Raw genomic sequence first — 20,492 nt, 5'->3', positions numbered from 1 at the left:
TCCATAAATACATTCATGTTTACAAACATACATAATGCCTCAAGTACCCCTAAAAGCTTATCCAGTTTTATCCAGATTTTACCCAATCTTCTATCCCTGGGGGAAAGACAAGGGTCAGCAAGCTGGGTTCTGACTATTTTTACAGACTGCTTCTGTCCATAAGGGACATGGGTGCTACCACAGAAGTAAATCTGCAATTTCCTTTCCTTCAGTCCAGACTGCGCTTGAAGATGGCCAGGGAAGGAATCTGCTTCATGTGAGTAGGAAGCCTGTTCCATAAGAGGGACAATCTGTGGGACACATATCTGTCTCTACGGCATGATCTACTCATGTCAGAGATCAGGTTTAAACTTTGGTGTGGGTAACCTTCATGCAGTTAGTTTTGTGAATATGGAACATTTCCATCAGGGCTGAGTCAGACAATACCTTGTAGGTTAGACACAGATGACTCCTCAGTAATCAGTAGGAAACTGAATACAGCGACAGAGCTTTTAATCAGACTACATATGACATGTTGGTTATACCCTGTATTGTATTTTTTTTTTGTGAGAAAGCAGCTGCCTGGCGTGAAACATGCCAAAGGGTGTATTGTACTCGATTATTGGTCTGATTACTCTCTAATGGACACAGGCAACCAGTAAATGGTTCATCTCCCAGGCCCATGCTTACACTTATCAAGGGTATCAGAACTAGTCAGAGATTTGGGATGAATGGCTAGGCTTAAAAAGGCCCTTGTGTTTGTTAGCCTAGTAAACACCTATGAACCTATGATGAAGGCCAAGTACAGTGGTATTATAACATCCATAGATCTGGATGCCATGCCCTTAATTATAAGCTGAGCCACATAGAAGGATTTCCTCACCACCTTGGACACATGGTGGTCAATGTTCAAATTACTATCTATCTGAATACCCAGATCTCTCACCACTGGATCCACTCTTAGGAGGGTGCTGTCAATGTTGTAATTTGCAGGGGTATTTGATTTCTCAAAGGGGATTATTATCCACTTCTTTGCATTTAGTTTGAGGCCAGAGCTCTGATACCAATCATTTTTCTGCATAATACCTTTCTGTAGGATTTCAACATCATTTGGGGAGTCAGTGATTGCTCCCAACTTACAGTCATCAACAAACATACTCAGACAAAGGCCAACTAAATTTCCCTTGACATCTGAAAAGTATATTCTAAATAGGCGGGGATCCAGCACTGAGCCCTTTGGTACTCCACTGGTGAATGGCCTCTTGCTGGATGTGGATTCCCCCACTCTAACAACATGTGTCCTATCCATAAACCATTTGGCTATCCATCTGGTGACATATCAGTTTATGCACAATTCTGTGACTTTATCTATAATACCTGAGTGGGGTATTGTGCCAAATGCCTGGCCAAGTCAAGTTGGTGGTATGCACTGTCTTACCCTTATCCATGGCCTTGGTGACCTTCTCAAAGGCGTTCACTAGACTTAGCAGGCAGAACCTGCTTTTTACAAAACCAAACTGGGTTGCGTCGAGAGTCTGGAGACTTTATGTGCTGTTGGTAATCAGGTCTATGATTATCCTTTCCATAGTCTTGCATATGTTGCTAGTCAGACTTATAGGTCAGTAGTTACCTGGGTCAGTTGATGGTCTACCTTTGTGCAGAGGGATGAATGTTGCTGTCCTCCACTCTACTGGGACAAAGCCTGTCTGGAGACTGTGGCAAAATAGAGATCTGAGTGGGTCTGCTAGGTCATGTTTCATGCTATTTAATAAGCACCCTGGGATTCCATCATGGCCAATTGATGCCATGTTTCTAGCTTTGGAGAGTGCAGCCACAACCTGTTCTTTTGTGATAACAGGCAAAGGAATGGTAAGGGGTATTTTATGGGGAGAGACCAGAAATGATGGGGAGGGGGGTAAAATCTGAGCTGAATTTATCTCCAGATTTGCTATTTCATCTGGCTGAGTATAGGTAGTGCCATCTACAGCCAACTCAGCACAGTGTTGAGTGTTTCCCTTAAGATTTCAGGCGTAACTAAAAATGTTTTCTGGTTATCCTTTGCTTGAGATACTATTTTAGTCTTGTATTTAGCCTTCGAAGACTTGACCAGTCCCTTGATTTGCCTGTTGAGAATAATGAGGGATTTATTTCTCTGTTGTGCTCCCCTCCACTTACTTCTAGACAGGAATTTCTTCCTTCTGTTGTATAGTCTATTTATGTCAGGGGTCCACCAGGGCAGCTTGTTTTTCTGGCTAGACCTGGGTTTAGATCAGTCAGGTACTGCCCTTTCTATGCAGTTGTTTAAGTGGTTGTACAGGGCATTCATGTATACTTCTGCATAGGTCTCCGTGTTTTTGGGGTTAGAGGTAGCTTTAAAATTACCTGTGTTATTACTTAATAGGAGGTAATTTGCCTTGGAAAAATTCTTTGGGATTTTAGGGTTTGATGGGGGTACTACCATTACATTTATTTCAAAGGAGACTGATATATGAGGTGATCTTACAAATGAGGACATTATTGGGGGGGGGTTGTTACTTCAAACCCCATATTTATTTTTTATGTTTTTGACAGGTTGCCATATGTACATTTGTCTGTAATGCAACCTGCTTTGTACACTGTAAATTGAGATGTAGAATCTGCTGAAGTTTATTGAAATGTACTTCCAGCATTGTTACGTCTGTATACTGCAAGTTTTACTATTGTAAATGTACTTATTGTTTATCATATATAGTGAAACTAAATGCAAATGTCATTTTATTGGAGCTTTCTCTCTTGGCTTCTGCTGAAAAAAGCCTTGACCAGTTGGACTTTGCCAGTAAATGAAGGCAAATAAATAAATGCTGCAAATACATTCAGCAAAATCTTACAAGTGAAATATGACTCAACAAGTACTGTGAGAGAGTAGGACGCTACGATAAAGAAGTGCATAAACTGAATAATGTATATACAGTGTTTTTAAGTTTTTCAGTCAGGTGGCCAGTTATACAAGTTACCATGTACAGCAGTGGTGCATTGTAGGAGGTGTTGTATCTATCTATTGTCTTTAGAAACAGGGACATTTGTATTCATTTATAAGGTATTTTTTAGTTGTTTTTTTTAAAATGACTGAGGTCTTGTATGGAAGTAATCGCAGAAGGAAGGCTATTCCATGAAGTGCGAGCAAATTTGAAGAAATATTTTTCACAGAAAGCAAAGAAGGAGGCAAGCCTTTTTAGTTTGATACCTGTAGTACTGTGTGAAGCATAGGGTGATTCATATAGAATGAGTTTGTTGACCAAGTGGTGGGTAGTATCTGTCATTAAGCAGTCTGAATGTTGGTGTGTGTAGTAAATAGGATGACCTACAATGAGGTTCAGTAGTACTTGCCAAGTGTATGATCCTTACTATTTTATTTTCCATAGTTTGGAGTATTTTTTTGTGGTCTGACATTGAAATAATTAAAGGCAATGCATACTTAAGCCTTTGTAGCAGTACATTAATAGTTATGGATCGGCAAGCTTCAAGAGTAAATAGGTTTGAAAATTTATAGTCAACTTTTAAGTTGGGTAGATACTTTTGCTACAGTGAAATCTACATGGTGTTGAGAAGAAAGGGTATCATCTAATATAATCCCTAAATATTTATGATATTAGTAAAGGGGGGGGGGGATTTCCAGCAGGATCAGAGATTAAGGACTATTATTTTTGGGTAGCCTTGCCTTCTGGATGCTCTAAACAACGTGACTGAGGATATGAATTCTAACAGTTTTCTGACTGTCAGTTTTGACCTTAAGGGCAATGTCTTTTAGGGTTCATCACATCCATCTTGTAACTTGTACATCTTTAATTTTAGAAGCTTTTAAATATATTTATTTTCTGGAGCTGCTACTCTAGTTAATGGATGCCTATTCTGCAGCCCAGCTTGAATAAGTAAACGTTTGTTGGATGAACTGCTAAATCAGTGTCATCAGCATATTGAACTACGTCAGTATTACCACTGTTCATGTATATAGAGGCATAAATGGTACGCAGTAGGTGAACTGAGAATAATCCTTCAGGCACACCATTTAGCATGTCTAAGCGAATAAATATATCAGACATTTGCTTGACATAATGTGTTTGTTCATAGAGATAGCACCTCAGCAGTTGGATTGCAGTAAGAAGACTGCTGTTCCTGCCCCTCAGCTTACAAATCTGGTAGTCATTATTAGATCTACTGAATTCTTTTACATGGTTTAGGAATGCCAGACCTGTTTCTTATCATTCCCCCACTCTGGAATCGTATCCATCCCCCACTCTGGAATCATAGATAAACTTACTAAGCTGGTAATTAATCCCTACATCACTCGATGGGTTGCCAACTGGCTTACTGACAGAACCCACACTGTAAAAGTAGCTGACTCCAAATCCAACTCCAGACAAGTGACAAGTGGAGTACCTCAGAGTTCAGTCCTGGGACCATGCTTGTTTGGCATCTGCTTCTCCGAAGTACAGGCCAACACAAGGGGCTAACAAAGTTTGCAGATGACTGCAAACTGGGAGCCATTAATGAATCTCCAAATGATGTGGATATTCTACAAAAGGGCCTTACAGAGGCAGATGCTTAGTGCCAGAGTCATGGGCTCAAGCTGAATGCCAAGAAATGTATAGTTATCCCCTTTGGAAAAAAACATGTACTCATGAATTACTACATAAGTGGCAGTACACTAAACACCAAAAGTGTGATAAGGGACTTAGGGACACAGGTGGACAGTGGTCTCACCTTCGATAACCACATTGCCACAACAGTCAAGAAATCCTTCTATGTGGCACACCTCATCACTAAGGTCTTTTCATCCAGAAAAAAGGAGGTCATTTTCCCACTGTACTCATCCCTCATTAGACCCATTATAGAGTACAACACCCTGTTTGGTATGTACCTCACAAGACATCTGCAACAGTTGGAAAGGCCACAGAAATAACTCACTAAAAGAATCACAGGCCTAAAGCAGATGCCCTATGCTGACCGTCTAAAAAACCTCCAGCTATACTCTGTCACATATCGTCTACTCAGAGGCGATCTCTGCTTAACATACAAGGCCATGTCAAACCCTGAGCTGTTGGACATGCTACACTTAAAGAAATCCCAATCCTTCAGAGCCACACACTCCAGGGATCTAAACCTGGTCATCACAATGAACAAAACATGCTGGAGGGATAGGTTCCTGTCCCATAGACTCCCCATACTATGGAATAGACTGCCCATACATGTCAAGCAGAGTGCCTCATTGGCCCTCTTCAACAGGAACCTTGATGATTGAATGGGAGATAGTAAATTCAGTCCGGGGATCACATCCGTCACCCTGCTAGACAGGGGACCAGGGAAGTAAATAGCCAGGAAACAGTTATGGCTAGGCTTGTATAGGCCCTAGGGCCGATAGCCTAGTACCAGCCTATGAACCTATGAACCTATGAATCTGTTCTACATAGGCTGTGCTCTGTATGTGTCTAATAGGAGTCAAAGTTATCCATCAAGGCAGATGCAATTCATGATACCTTGGACTCCACTAGACAGATGGGAAAAAAAGTAAGAAGCAGTTTTGAATATTTGTGAATAATGTCCTTCTTTAGAAGCCATTCTTTCTGTCTGTCTCTTAAGCTGTGGGTGTCCGAAGTCATTTTTCACAACAAACTGGCTGACTGGGACATAGCTTTCAGCCTCTTACCATGAAAAATGTGGACAAAGCCAAAAATAACGGGACAAAGCCCTAAAAATAAGGACACATTTGAAATATTGCTCTTATAAACTTAGAAAGTTGATAGAATAAAAGGTCTTGTGTTACTATGCCTTTTCTGAAGGATATGAAGTCAGAAACTCAAATGCCTGCCATTATTTAGTGAATTCCATCCTCACTGATTTGCCACAAAAAATCCAGAAAACCACATACTTTATCAGGAAGAGACCAAAAATATGACGCAAAAATCTGGACAGTTGAGCGATAAGGAGTGTTCCAACAAAGCTGAGAAGTCTTTCTACTTGATGGCATAAGCCTGATAAATGGAAGCTTTCCAAGCAGCCTTAATAAGAGTAAGTTTCAGAATGTAGCCAAAGGTCACTACATTTATGGCCTATGGGTACTGTGTAATGTTTCTTCACACTGGGGCAGATTCAGTGAACTGTTGTCCATCATAGGCAGTCGAAAACTGGAGCTGGGAGTCTAGTGAAACAGCTGGTAGAGGGTCATTATGTTGGGTGACTTAGTGAGCTGGCTGAAAAAAAAATCAAGGCTGTGTGATGCTTCATAGCCTTACCCAGGTGATGAGAAAGTCTGTTCCTCTTCTGGGGCTGGCTAGACTTAGAGAAAGATGAAGTGGAGGTGGAAGGAGGGGGTTTCATAAAGGGTCTCTGGTACTCTGCAGAGACAACAGCCTACTTCCAATAAGGGAGGTTATAAAACATGTCCTGAACAGGCTCTCCAACATCCTTCCTCCAAGAAATGAGCATCCAGAATCCCATTTCTGAAATTTGCCTCCTTAATAACTTCAGTTGCATCATTATGTGTGAGCACACACCTAAGTCTTTGGTGCTTTTCAGAGCATCTCTGTGGTTAGCATTGCAGCAAAACATGTGTTAGCTTACTGTAGAGGCTATACCACAGTTTCTGTGTGACCCACCTTAAGCCCACATTCTCTGAGGTCCTCAAGCTTTTCCCAGAGCTTTCTTAATCAAACTGGGCTGGAGTCGGGACAGTCTGGATATAACACTTGAGCCACAGTGTAGTACAGGAGTAATCCCTTTTGTTACACCTATCCAAAGTCTTGGACTCCTTGTCAGGTGGCAAAGTTGTAAAGTGTTTTGGTATAAGGAACCTACACTACACCAAAGAGATCACAAGCAGTCAGCTCTAAAAGGCTTGGCTAATTGCCCTACCAGTTCATGTCTAGACTTGTAGAAGGTATATGCCTTCTTGGAGGCTGAAAGTTTAGTGACATGGTGTCTTCAGGTTCATAGGTAAGTACTAAGCTAGCTGCCATTTTAAGCCTAGACAGTTTCCCTTTTTGTGCTCGAAATAACCTATTCCCTTTGGTTATAGGTTGATCTTACCCATCCCATGGTCGATAATTATATAATAGTCCTAATGAGAATAACAGGGATCGTACCATAGGTAATGTGAGGGGACACATCTATGGGATAAAGCATTTAGCAGCTGCCTCTGTCCACTAGTAGTACAGGGGCAGTTCTGGGTTACATTTACTATTTTCCATACATAGATCCAAGTTGCACTTGAATATGGACAGGGATGAACTTTGGTTTATGAGGATGGGGAGTCTGTTCCAGAGCAGCGGCGTCCTACTTGATATCCTTTATATTCAGATAGCAACCTTAATAGCTGGCTGCTTAGGATATATCTCAGGGTTCTGCAGGTCTGTTGACCAGAAACTCTGCAAGGCATTTCTAGAGAGACTGTAATAAGAGGCCTGAGACAATTCAAGTTGTTTTGAATGAGCCTAAGGGATTCTCCAAAGAATGGGTTTCTTGTAAAGGAAGCAGAGAGGTAGACAGAACTGCTATCCTTATCTGTTTCAGAAGCAAAAGCGTCATGGTTCTTTGACCCTTCAGATGAGCCTGTGTACAAGGGAGACCCATATCCCCTCTACCCACAAGCTGGAAAGGGTAAGCTCATGCATGGTAGTATGTTATGGTGAGCATGTTGATGTTATGTGCCAGGAATCATAAACATGCAACTGATAGATGATAGTGCCTAAATGAAGAAAGTACATGCTGGTGAGAAGTCTGCACTATGGCAGATGCTGGCTTTAGACTGTTCTGTGTGGAATCTCACACCCAAGACTGAAATCCTATCAGACATCAGATGTTTGATTGATGTCTATCTCTGAGATATGAGTACAGGTGAGAGATGACCTGTGTCACTCTTCCCATCTAGGGTCTGCTGGCTCAAATGGACCTGTGAGGCTGCGCTAGGCGAGGGGAATCCTTGGTCCTGAATACTGCTGATCAGGGACTGGGTACCTCAGGGATCTGCTTTGTAAGATCAGGTGGCTAAAGCTGATCAGCTAGGTACTGGGTGCAGCAAGAACACTGGGATATGCCTCAAGATTGGGAGTATGAGGGGTGCGCCTCCACTTGTCCTCTCATTTTGTACTAAGGAATAGCACTAGTGAGGGCTTCAGTCCTCACTGCTTGAGGATGAGGTTAGCATCTCAAGGAACATGTCTGGCTGGCTGAATGGAATTTCCTTTTAGAGGGTAGGGCCTCACTCTGCCATCTGAATGTTTGTTCTTGTGATGGTGGCTCATATTATACCTAGGACTATGTGGAGAACATCATTATTGTCCCAACATGAACAATTCTGAACAAGCTTTCTATTTTTGTTTGTTAGGTAAGCTAAACGTTCCCTATAGTACATCTGAGATGTGTGGTAGTCTTTCACAACTTAATATTATAACACATTATAAGTACAGTGTCAGTATGGGACTTGGGATGTACTTTGCTGACTACATGAACAATTAATGTGCTGTTATTTAGGCATTCAGCTGCAGAACTTTACTGGCAACTGTAGAAATAGTGATCTGAACTGTGTCAGCAGCAAAAAGGAACTGGCAGCACCAGGCCACAGCTTTAGCACTCTTGCATAGCTGGTATCTTCATATTGTGGGATGCTTCAGTATGGGTACATAGGCACCCTAAAATGTTGGCCTTCTAACATTATTTATTTGTGTTTGATTACCAGGACTGGGAGTAAAGCTGCACAAAGTTATACAGTCTAATAAAAAAAAAAGAAAAAATGTAGAGAATACAGAAAAAAATATAATATAACATGGCAAAATGAATTACTTAGCACAATGATTGTTTTCAGGAAAAGGGTGAAATAATAGTTACAAATTGGTGTAAGATACTTAACATATAAAGAGAAGGAGGGATATGGAAGGGGGCATTAATGAGACTCGAAAAGATTATAATTAGGAAGAGACAGGACAGTAAGGAGGCATTAATAAAACTGAAGAATATTGGGAGCAGTTTGCGAAGACAGATTTAGTGTAAGTGGAAATTAATAGTTTAGAGTGGGAAGAAAGACTAAGACTGAAGATTTCTAGGATGATAAAACTGGAGACAGCAAGATTAGAGGGAAAGAGTGGAGTAAAAAGGAAACAAAATGTTTACATTTTGTTTTATTTTGCTTTTGGATTGGGTTTCTCAGAGTTGGTTTAGTCAAAAACATCTTTTCAGCAGACACCTGGGGAGAAAACATTTTTTTAAAATATACATTCAATAATATTCATGAACAGACATGAACTAATATTCATTAATAATTACATATTATTTGCCAATTAGATTACATTCACATGAAATAAAAGCAACTATTACACTGTAAAAGATACTTATGCATTAGTATATGTTGAACATTGAGCATATGATGAAGTGTATTAGTGGGTTTGTCAGATAGATAATAGAGCATGTGATTAGTGCTTAGAATTTCAAAGAAATGGAGGTGAGGGAAGGAATTGGATAGGGCAGAATTTATTTATTTATTTGCTTTATTTAATTATTCGGCTTTGTTTACTGGGAAAGTCCAATTGGGTAATACCCATTTTCAGTGGAGGCCCGGGGAAAAAAAGATACATTTGCTTACATTGTATTATACTAAATAAGAAAATGTTAATTTTGTAGTTAAAATGTGGAGTATAAAGCAGGTACATAGATAATTATCTATATGGCTTATCATAAGGATATATTAGAAGTATAAAGTTGGGAGGTGAGCAGTGTCATACAATTATGTGTATAGTTGGAAGATGTTAGTAAAACTATTTAGGTATTGGTATATTCTTACAGGACCAGCATGCATCCAGATCATATTTTTAAGAATATAGTCAAAGGACAAGGACTGAGAATGTCAGGGCTAAATCCTGATGATAGAAAGTTTGAAGATGATCTGAATGACCTAAGAATTAGGTTAATAGAGAGAGGTTACCGGAATCAGGATAGAGAATGGACATTATCAGATGTGAAAGTTTATAGGTCGATTATAGCAAAACCATATTTCTCTCAAGTAATAGAAACTTCAGGTGGTTTAGTTGGGCCTAGTTGTAATAGAGTACGGGTGCCTATGTTCTATGGAAACAATACCAGTGCGATAATTAATGTTATAAAGAAGAATTGGCCAATACCAACTAGTGATCCAGCTATTAGAAAAATTGTGGGGGATGAACCACATTTTTCTTTTAGGAATAAGAAAAAGTTGAAACATATGTTATGTACCCCAAGGTTGAGAATATAGTTCAACAGAGAGAAATTACCTCATTTACAACTCCCTGTGGGTGGTGCAATTTTTGTATGTATATGGAGAATTTTTACATACTGACTTCAACAAAGTTTTTAAATTCAATGTTGAAGCTAACTGTGATACTTCTGATGTAGTTTATCTAGCTATTTGTTCCTGCAGAATGTTCTATGTAGGTAAGACAAATAGACACTTTAGGGAGAGAATAAGGGAGCATATATATGGTATAAAGAGGGGAAGCCTTACAAATGCATTGGCCAAACATATACATATTTATGGACACACACACACACACACACACACACACACACACACACACACACACACACACACACACACACTTTTAAGTTTTTAGTGATGGAGAAAGTCAGTGTCAGCTACGGGGGGGGGGGGGTTATATAGAAAACAAAACCGAGGTCTCTGAGGCAAAATGGATAATCAAATTGAGGGCAGATACTGGTTATGGCCTCAACAACAAGGTCCCATTGAAACCCATTTTAAAACACAGGCCTTTGAATAAATAAAGTTGAAGTTGTTAGGATTAGAGTAATGAATTTTTATTTTTAGTCAGTTTAAATGCTTGTTGAGTCATTGATTTGCATATGTAACAGATGACTGGTTGTGATGTCATAGTTGTAGTATTTAAACATTCATGTGATTTAATGCATTTAAACATCTGATGAAGCGGTCTTTGAACTGTGAAAGCGCTAATGTTTAGATTTTAATAAAAGTTTTTATTTTAGCTCCATTGCTTGATTCACTTTTACGATTTTTTGAACAACATACATTAGAGTTCATATTTCTTATTGTTCAGAAAACGCATATTGATGTAAAACCTGTTATTCTATTAACCTTTTAACTGAATTAGAGTAATGTTTAAAAATTATCTCTGATACTGAGAAATAATTTCTGATTTTGAAATCATGTTAATGATCTCTATTTTATTATAGAACTATTTTTAATTAAACAAAAATGCTGGTTCAGTTGTAGCTGACCATCAGCTCTGTATTGTTCACTCCTCATCAGTTTCCAAATCCTCTGCCTTGACTTCAGTGCATTCTAGAACTATTATGTCCCAGAATGGGGCCAGTGGCCATCCCTCACTTGGTCATCAGGCACCAATTTTCATCATGGTGGGAGTCACAGAGCAGATTAGGCTGCTTCACTGCAGTATCACCCAGACAACTAACAGGGATTTCTGTGTTTGCCCTGACTTTCTGTAGCATGCATGTCTCTGCAGTGCTCAATATATACAATGGACTTGCTTTGGGAATATCACTTACTCATACATCAGATGTTGTTCAGGAAGCAGTCTTGCTCCCCCAGAAGCTAATGTCTCCCATCTGGCCTATAGTATCCACCAGGGGGTTACTGATAGTACATGCCCCAGGAGACACGTATCCTCTCTATAGCCTATAAAAAGGAAAGCAGGCAATGCCTTGTTATTCCAGTCCCATTGCACCTGGTTTTCCAATGTCTGAGCCACTGACTGAACCTAGAATCTCTAGATCATGGAGCAGGCTCCTATCCCATGACTATTTTTTGAGTCACATTCATATAAACTGTAATATCCTTGTCAGTGGCTGCCTCTTGCTACTGCCTTCCACTACTTGGACCCTTTTGATGTTGCCTCCTGTGCTGTGCAATGAGAGTGTCTCATATCCACAAATGACTATATGCATTTTCCATTGATAACAACAAACTGGACTTATTGCTGGATTACCCTGTACAGAGTCCAGGATTTAGATAAATAAGTGCAAGCATGTGGTTCACCTGAGAATGTAGGTTCCTTTGATACTTATGCTGTTGTTCTGTTAAGAGGACACTATAAGAACCTGTTTGTGTATGTATTTATGTGTATGGCCACATGGGTGGGGTGTGTTTGTGTGTATATGTGTGTGTGTGTGTGTGGGGTGCATGTGTATCTGAGAGTGTATGTCTATAAGTGTTCTGTGTCTCCACAGTACTCTTCTAGGACCCATATGGCCTTGATACAGTATACTGACCACAATTTAAATCTTAAAATCCTTTATTTCAGGAGTTTGACGAAATAAAGGAGTTTAAGATTTTTTTATTGTTATTTTTAAATAGCATAGTGTATTTGTGTGTGTGCGCTATTGTGTGATCATGTGTGTGTGTGTGTGTGTGTGTGTGTGTGTGTGTGTGTGTGTGTGTGTGTGTATGTGTGTGTGCGTATCATCTATGGTGGGGTGGGCTTACAATTTCCAGACTACAAATCTAATCAATCAAGGAGGATGGATAATTACAAATGCACGATTATTTTCACCTCTTATTTAAAGGAGAATTTTGGTAGTGCACATGTTAACTACAGGTATAGTCATTCAGTTGTATACTGCTGTTTAGTAGATGGGACAAAATGCACATTAACTCTTTGAGATGAACATTAAGATATGCATACACACCTCACACAGTGATGAAGCAAGTAAGCAGATAATTTCAGAGTCGAGACATTGAAAACAGGAGCATCTAATATTTTACTCTGCTCTCTAATTCAGCATGAAGACATTTGCTGATTTGGTAGCCTGATAATTCACCATTTCCTTTTAAATGTGGGTTTCTTAACAAGAAACAGAACAGAACAGTGTTGACCCTTTACATATTTTTGATTATCTCACTGTCATTAAGCATCCCTTTTGTCATTATGTTTTCATTCTTTGCTATTCCACAGGTCGCGCTACAGACACTTGCCCTGCCTAACATAGTATGGGCCTTGATTGTGCTAGTATAATATTAGAGTAAGCTATTGTTATTCAACTACATTCGTTAATGATCAATAAACCGGAAAAGCACTCAGATAGCCGTTTATGCCCCAGGACCTTTTGTTTAATAAATTTTTGTGAATTAACTGTTATTAATTTTGCTTAATTTTGTTATTTAATGATTGATTTATGTGAATTACTTGTGTTATAAAATAGGGGGAGGTGGTTTAGAAGATTATTCTGAGGAAGTCTTGGATGAAAATGTACTGTTAAGTGATCAGCGTTATTCTACTGTTCTGTGCTGTGTTAATAAAGATACTGGGGTGTAAATGGCTGTCCGAGTTTTTTGGTTTATTGGTGACTATTTTCCAGCACTCTGTCCGTTTTTGGTGATGCATTCTTTAATGATGCTACTGTCATACAGTACTTTTTTATTTCAGAGTACACACCAGAAACACTATTTTTATTGCCACACAGCAGATTAAAATGCATTGCAGCACCAGGTCATGAGAATGCCTGAATGCTGTCTTTCTTCCCATTCTGTATTCTAGGCATATACAGGTTCTATGTTTATGCCACTCTTGGTCCAGTGCATTCTAGAACTATTCTGCTGCACTTGTTTCCTACTGCCATTTTAATTAAGTCTACCTTGGAGTTTGGAATGCAAAATATTTACTGTAAGATAGTTAAAATTGTATATATGTTTAGTTTTTTTAATTCTAGAATGATTTATATGTTACTTGTTTACTGGATTAATCTTTTTCCTTCAGAGGATAGTGGTAAGTGGTCAGGCACTAAGGAAATTCTGAAAGAGAGTTATGTCAACTTTTCCTATCATACTATTATTTCTCAAAACACAGTAATCATTACTCACAGTGCTTTGACAAATACCCCCCCCCCATGACACACATAGTTAATTCAGGCACAGGATTATTCAAAATAATACTCACATAAGATGATTAACATAGCCTCATGGAATGTAAATGGCTTACAGTACATTAAGAAATAAAAGCTTGCTATGCACCTCAGATACAAGTTGAAGTCAGGTCAGATATAACTTTTTTGCAGGAAACTCTTATGATTATGGAACAATGGGAGAAGGGAACAGAAAAAAAAAACACTTAGTGGATTCAGCAAATAACAGTGGCTGGGGACAATACTTCATCAAGAGGAACAGCTATAATAATTAAGAAATCTTTTAAAGGGAACATCATTAAACATAGTTATGATATTAAAGGGAGATGGTGCTCTTTCACATGTTTGCCTCCAGCATACATAAAACCTGCATTACTTTATAATGTTTATGGTCCTTGTAACTATCAGCTTGATTTCTTAATCGAAATTTATAACTTACTAATTAAGCACCCAGATCATCTGATTATAATTGGTGGAGATTGGAATATAACAATTAATCCATTCAAAGATTGATCAAATAAAAATTATACTCAATCTCCCCAAGCCTCAACATTTTTATCAGAACTAATTGAAGATTTCAGCCTAACAGATCCCTTTGAACTTAACAACACAGACAGTCTAGATAGCAGATACACATATTTTTCCCCATGCCACAAATCCTGGTCTAGAATTAACATATTTCTAATTTCCCAAAGTTTTGCTCATTATGAAGTACAGTATAACTTAGAACCTAGATCATTATCAGACCATTCAAAAATAAATCTAACAAAAAGATAAAATAAAACTGGTTTTACTACCCACATTACTTCAAACTGGACATTAAACTCAAACCTGTTGAAAATGAAAGAAGTGGAACAAGAGATTATAAACTCTCTTATTCACTTAAATGAAAACTTTGCAAACAGTGATATCCCTTTGGATATTCAATGGGCTGCCTTTAAATTTACCGCTAGGGGTACCCTCATCCAAAAAGCATCATATTACAAAAAGCAAAGAAGGGAAAATATAAGTAAAATAGAAAGTAAACTAAGACAATTCAAACTGGAACTACAAAGAAGCTACACTCCTACTATTGAAAAACAAATAAGTCTACAGAAACAGTTAAATGAGATTATAATGCAACAATATACATTTACAGAACTTAGAATGCCACACAAATATGCAGAGTGGGCTCAACCCCTTCCAAAATGTGAGACTTATCAACGTAAGGAATCCCACATATAAAATACAAGAAATAAAATATAAAGACAAAATTTATAACTCTGATATTGAAATAATAGGGGTTTTCAAAGAAATATTTCAAACCATTTACGGTCTGCAAGATCATATTAATGACAACCTATTCCAAACCTCTGTGGATAACTTAGAATTCCCTCAGATTAATGACTTTCAATCTAATAATCTCAAAAGTCCATTAACAGAAGAGGAAGTAAATAAGGCTATTGAAAAAATTAAAACCTGGGAAAGCTCCTGGTCCTGATGGGTATGTAGCAGAATTTTATAAACATTTTAAGCAACAAATATCACCAGTACTTTTAAAATTATACAGTTATATAATAAAAGTTGGGATATCAGACCTTTATCTGAACAACTCCAAAACCATACTTATCCCAAAACCAAATGCAGATCCCACAAATCCGAACAACTATAGACCCATAGCTCTGATAAATATGGATATTAAGATATTTTCAATAATTTTAGCACAAAGGATACAGAAGGTAGCCCCAGTTCTAATTTCAACTAAACAACTAGGTTTTATGAGTCAGAGACAAGTAAAGGACAACACATTAACCATCAATGCCCTAACCCACTTATGTGCCAAGGACCAATCCCCTAAATATACATTATCAGTAAATGCAAGAAAAACCTTTGAGTGAGTCAATCAAAAATTGCTCCTATTTGTACTTTATCAATTTAGATTCCCAAAAGAATACATAAAAAGGATTACAACATTATATACTAAAGGAACTATAACTCTTTATATTAATAAGAAAACTTCTAACCCAATACAAATAATTAATGGAACCAGAAAGGGATGCCTACTCTCACCAAAGGTATTTAATTTTTATATAGAAACATTACTACTGCAAATTACTCAGAGAACATACCATCATCTTATTTCAGTATGAAAAACTCAAATAAAATACACAGCATTTGCAGACAATCTCAGTATTTACTTTCAATATGCCAATACTGATTTAAATAAAATCCTATCATCCATAGATAAGTTTTCCCTAGTATCCAACTATGAAATGTATCCTAAGAAGTCAATTATTTATCCAATTACCCCGCTGGGACATAAGGAATTTTACTTTCCGTAGACTAATGTTAAAGTGCAATATACTTTGTAATATTTAGATATAAATTTTAGCCATACACAATCAGATATGTTCAATAATAATATAGTTAAAACTTGGTCAAATATAGTCAGTAACATTAATAAATGTGAAAAGCTTAAACTATCTACCTTATCAAAAGCTACAGTTGTAAAAATGAACATATTGTCTAAGATTTTATACCATCTGACTGCCACTTTCATGAAAATTCCAGTTACCTTCTTCAATAAGATAAAAGTTTGACTGTCAAAATTCATATGATACCCAAAAAGTACAAGAATTAGCTATAATAAGCTAATACCCTCAAAAGAAAAAGGAGGCTTAAGCCTTCCTGATTTTCAGTTGTACTATGAAATTATTAATGCAAGTCGCATCATGCAGATAGCAAATCATGACCCAGTAGGTAATGAATGGTACCCATTATGGATTAAATTATTTCACCAGAATATTATAACATATAAAATTAATCCAAAAATGATTCCATTCTTAAAACACGAAACTCTTAAGACAACAAAAATTCACCCAGTCTTAATAAACAACTGTGAAATTTTCAAGAAGCTACTGATATCAATAAATTTAAAACACACAATTACTCTTCTGCAACCAATACATAAAAATCAAGATATAAAACTAGTAAACACTATGGTAAACCTAGATAAATTCCCTTTAATAAAAAAATTATACAGTATGGGATTTTTACCAATTAAATAACCTTTCAATGGAAAATATCATGAAACTACTTAAAGCAAGCAATAAATATAAACTGATAATTAAACAAATCGTATACCTAGTAAGTACTATATCCAAAGATATCAATGTAGTTGAGAAGATGTCAATTTAGAACAAGTTCTAAATTTGCTTTTAAGTTAAAAGAAAATGATATCAAATACATATAAATTAATAGCAAATATTAAATATCAAAATACAATTCTTTTTTCAAAGTTTTGGGAAAGAAAAGATAACACCATAACAGACAATCAAAAGGAATTAGCTATTAGAAATACTATCAAACTGACACCATATAAAAAGTTAATATACACTCAGATCATGATCTTCAACAATGCCTACCATACACCTGTTCACCTTAACAAATTCAACCCATCCAAGTCACCCTTTTGCTCCTTTTGTCCTAATAAAGAGGCAGATATCCTCCACACCTTTTGGAGCTGCAAAACAGTCTATAAACTATGGTGCTCACTTAGATTCCTTTTAGAGAAATCAGGGTATTCAAAAGTCACGTTGTCATTGGAGACAGCTATATTGCATATATTCAAATGCAATAATAATAATAATTTCTCTAAACACATTATGATAACACTATGCACCCTATTAAAAACTTACATAGCAAAAAAACTGCATAGGCAGATCAAGACTAACCTGGTCAGAATGTAAAAGCATGGTGACAAAAACATATATTGTCCAAGGAGCTTTATACAAAATGTCAGAAGAACCAAACCTACTATCAGAGGTACTGCAAAGCAGTTATTGATATTCTATCATAAACAGTAAGTTAAATGCTAATTATATAAGGATAATAAACACATCATTTAGTTGAGATTAATAACAACTATAATTAAGGTGACATATTTGTATATAAGGTAGAGTTAACTGTTATCATTCTATAGGTTGATGTTATACCTCTAGTATTGCTTGCAGTTGTAAAGTAATTTACAAGAGAACTGCTAGAGCTAGATGATAAAAGTTCTTGGCGTAGCTCATAATATAAGCATATCCTCATAGTAACACAAAATTGTAATTCTACCTAATTTGAATGTTAATTAGTAAAGTCTGCAATAACTATTATTACTTGCTTGTGGTATGCATTCTGTAACATCAACTGTACTGCATGTATATATCTTGTTTATATTCTTCTGCATATTTTGTGAAAAAATATTTAATAAAAAGAAATTTGATAAGTCTACCTTGGAGTGCATTGTTTATTGCACAGCTCTGTCATTATACGCTGCTAACTGCACTTATTATCACTACATGACATTTGATTTACATTACAAACAACTTCTTAATCCATTTCATTTTCAAATCATTTTTATGTCCATTCAATATGTAGCAACATTTTTTATATGTTACGGTTGCCTAGCTTAGTTCATCAGTGATTATTTATTTGGAAAAGTGAGTTGCATAATGTGGAGCCCAGACAGACTTTTGAAAGTTATAGATTGCATTTTAAGTGACTATTCAGAGCTGCCACTACTGCAGACAAAATGACATAAATGCAACAAAATATGTGTACAGCTGTTGAAGTGAAGACTGAGTAAAGCAGTGTGTGATGAAACAGCTAGGAGTGAGATTAGCAGGACTTAATGTTTCCCCAAAGCTGTGATTTACTAGGAAGCAATTAAGTCAATATGACTTTCCTCTCTAATTATATACTTTAGATGCTAAACAGCTTCCAGAAACATCACAGAAACATTTTCTTTTGAACTTTTACAATTTTGAGGTTATAGATGCAATATTCCTTTGTATTTTCTTCAGAATTTTGCAACTACAGAAAGAGATAACATGTATAATACACATTCCTCAACAGATATAATATAATTGCCTTAAATGCCTGAAAGGCAAAAGACTTTGGGTCCTGTAAGCACACCATTACCATGTACTTTGATTAATTTTTCCAGTGCTTGTACTGCAGTACTGTAGGAGGTAGGTGCTGCACTTCTGAGGTATTATTAGGTTCATAGGTTGGTACTAGGCTATCGGCCCTAGGGCCTATACAAGCCTAGCCATAACAATTCCCTGGATATTTCTTCCCACAGTATTTACTTCCCTGGATCCCTGTCTAGCAGGGCGACTGGCATGATCCCCGGGGTGAATTTCCTATCTCCCATCCAATCTTCAAGGTTCCTTTTGAAGACGGCCAAGGAGGCGCTCTGCTTGACATGTATGCGCAGTCCATTCCAGAGTATGGGGAGTCTCTGGGTCAGGAACCTATCCCTCCAGCATGTTTTGTTCATTGTGATGACAAGGTTTAGATCCCTGGAGCGTGTGGCTCTGAGGGATTGGGATTTCTTTAAGCCAGGGTTTGACATGTCCTTGTATGTTAAGCAGAGATCGCCTCTGAGTATATGCCACAGAGTATAGCTGGAGTTTTTTTAGACGGTCAGCGTATGGCATCTGCTTTAGGCCTGTGATTCTTTTAGTGAGGTATTTCTGTGTCCTTTCTAGCTGTTGCAGATGTCTTGTGAGGTACATAACAAACGGGACATTATACTCTATAATGGGTCTAATGAGGGATGAGTACAGTGGAACAATGACCTCATTTTAATGGATGAAAAGCCCTTAGTGATGAGGTGTGCCACATAGAAGGATTTCCTGACTGTTGTGGCGAAGTGGTTATCGAAGGTGAGACCGCTGTCCATCTGTGTTCCTAAGTCTTTCATCACACTTTTGGTGTTTAGTGTACTGCCACCTATGTGGTAATTCATAGGCACATGGTTTCTCCCAAAGGGGATAACTATACATTTCTTGGCATTAAGCTTGAGGCCATGGCTCTGGCACCAAACATCTGTTTCTGTAAGGCCCTTTTGTAGAATATCCACATAATTTGGGGATTCAATAATGGCTCCCAGTTTGCAGTCATCTGTGAAGTTTGTTAGCCCGAGTTCCTTAGTGTTGGCCTGTACTTCAGAGAAGTAGGTGCCAAAGAAGAGCGGTCCCAGGACTGAACCTGAGGTACTCCACTTGTCACTTATCTTGAGCTGGGTTTGGAGTTGGCTACTTTTAAAGTCTGGGTTCTGTCAGTAAGCCAGTTGGCAACCCATAGAGTGACGTATGGATTTATGCCCAGCTTAGTAAGTTTACCTATGATTCCAGAGTGGGGGATGGTGTTGAAGGCCTTGGCGAGGTCCAGATAGACTGTGTGACTGCCTTACCCTCGTCCACAGCTCTGGAGACTGATTCGAAGAAGTCAGTCAGGTTCAGAAGACAAGATCGGCCCTTCACAAACCCAAACTGGGTGGAGTCCAGTGTTTGAAGGTTGCCAATGCCTTTGTTTATAAGTTCCATGATAATGCGTTCCATGCCCTTGCAGATCAGGCTCGTCAGTTTGATGGGATGGTAGTTCCCGGGATCCAAGGTGGATCCCCCCTTGTGGAGTGGAATAACTGTAGCTGTGCGCCACTCAGTGGGCACGAAGCCTAAGGTGAGGCTATGATTAAACATGACACTTAGGTGAGGTACCAGTTAATTTTGTAGTTCATGTAGTACACAGCCCGGGATGTCATCTGGTCCCATGGATGCTGTATTCTTAGCTTTGGAGAGTGCAAT

The 20,492-nt window shown here is 37.9% G+C and overlaps 1 protein-coding gene across 3 annotated transcripts in view; it reads right to left on the bottom strand.

The window, feature by feature from the left end:
- TNNT1 (troponin T1, slow skeletal type) overlaps positions 1–20,492 on the bottom strand; it is a 392,580-nt gene that overhangs the window by 311,142 nt on the left and 60,946 nt on the right. The gene's annotated exons all lie outside the window — the stretch shown is intronic.

Source organism: Protopterus annectens, chromosome 17.part0 (genome assembly GCF_019279795.1).
Source record: "Protopterus annectens isolate FY-2018-M chromosome 17.part0, PAN1.0, whole genome shotgun sequence".
Lineage (NCBI taxonomy): Eukaryota > Metazoa > Chordata > Ceratodontiformes > Protopteridae > Protopterus > Protopterus annectens.
The sequence above is the reverse complement of the archived record's forward strand: the minus strand, read 5'-3'. Positions and strand labels throughout refer to the sequence as shown.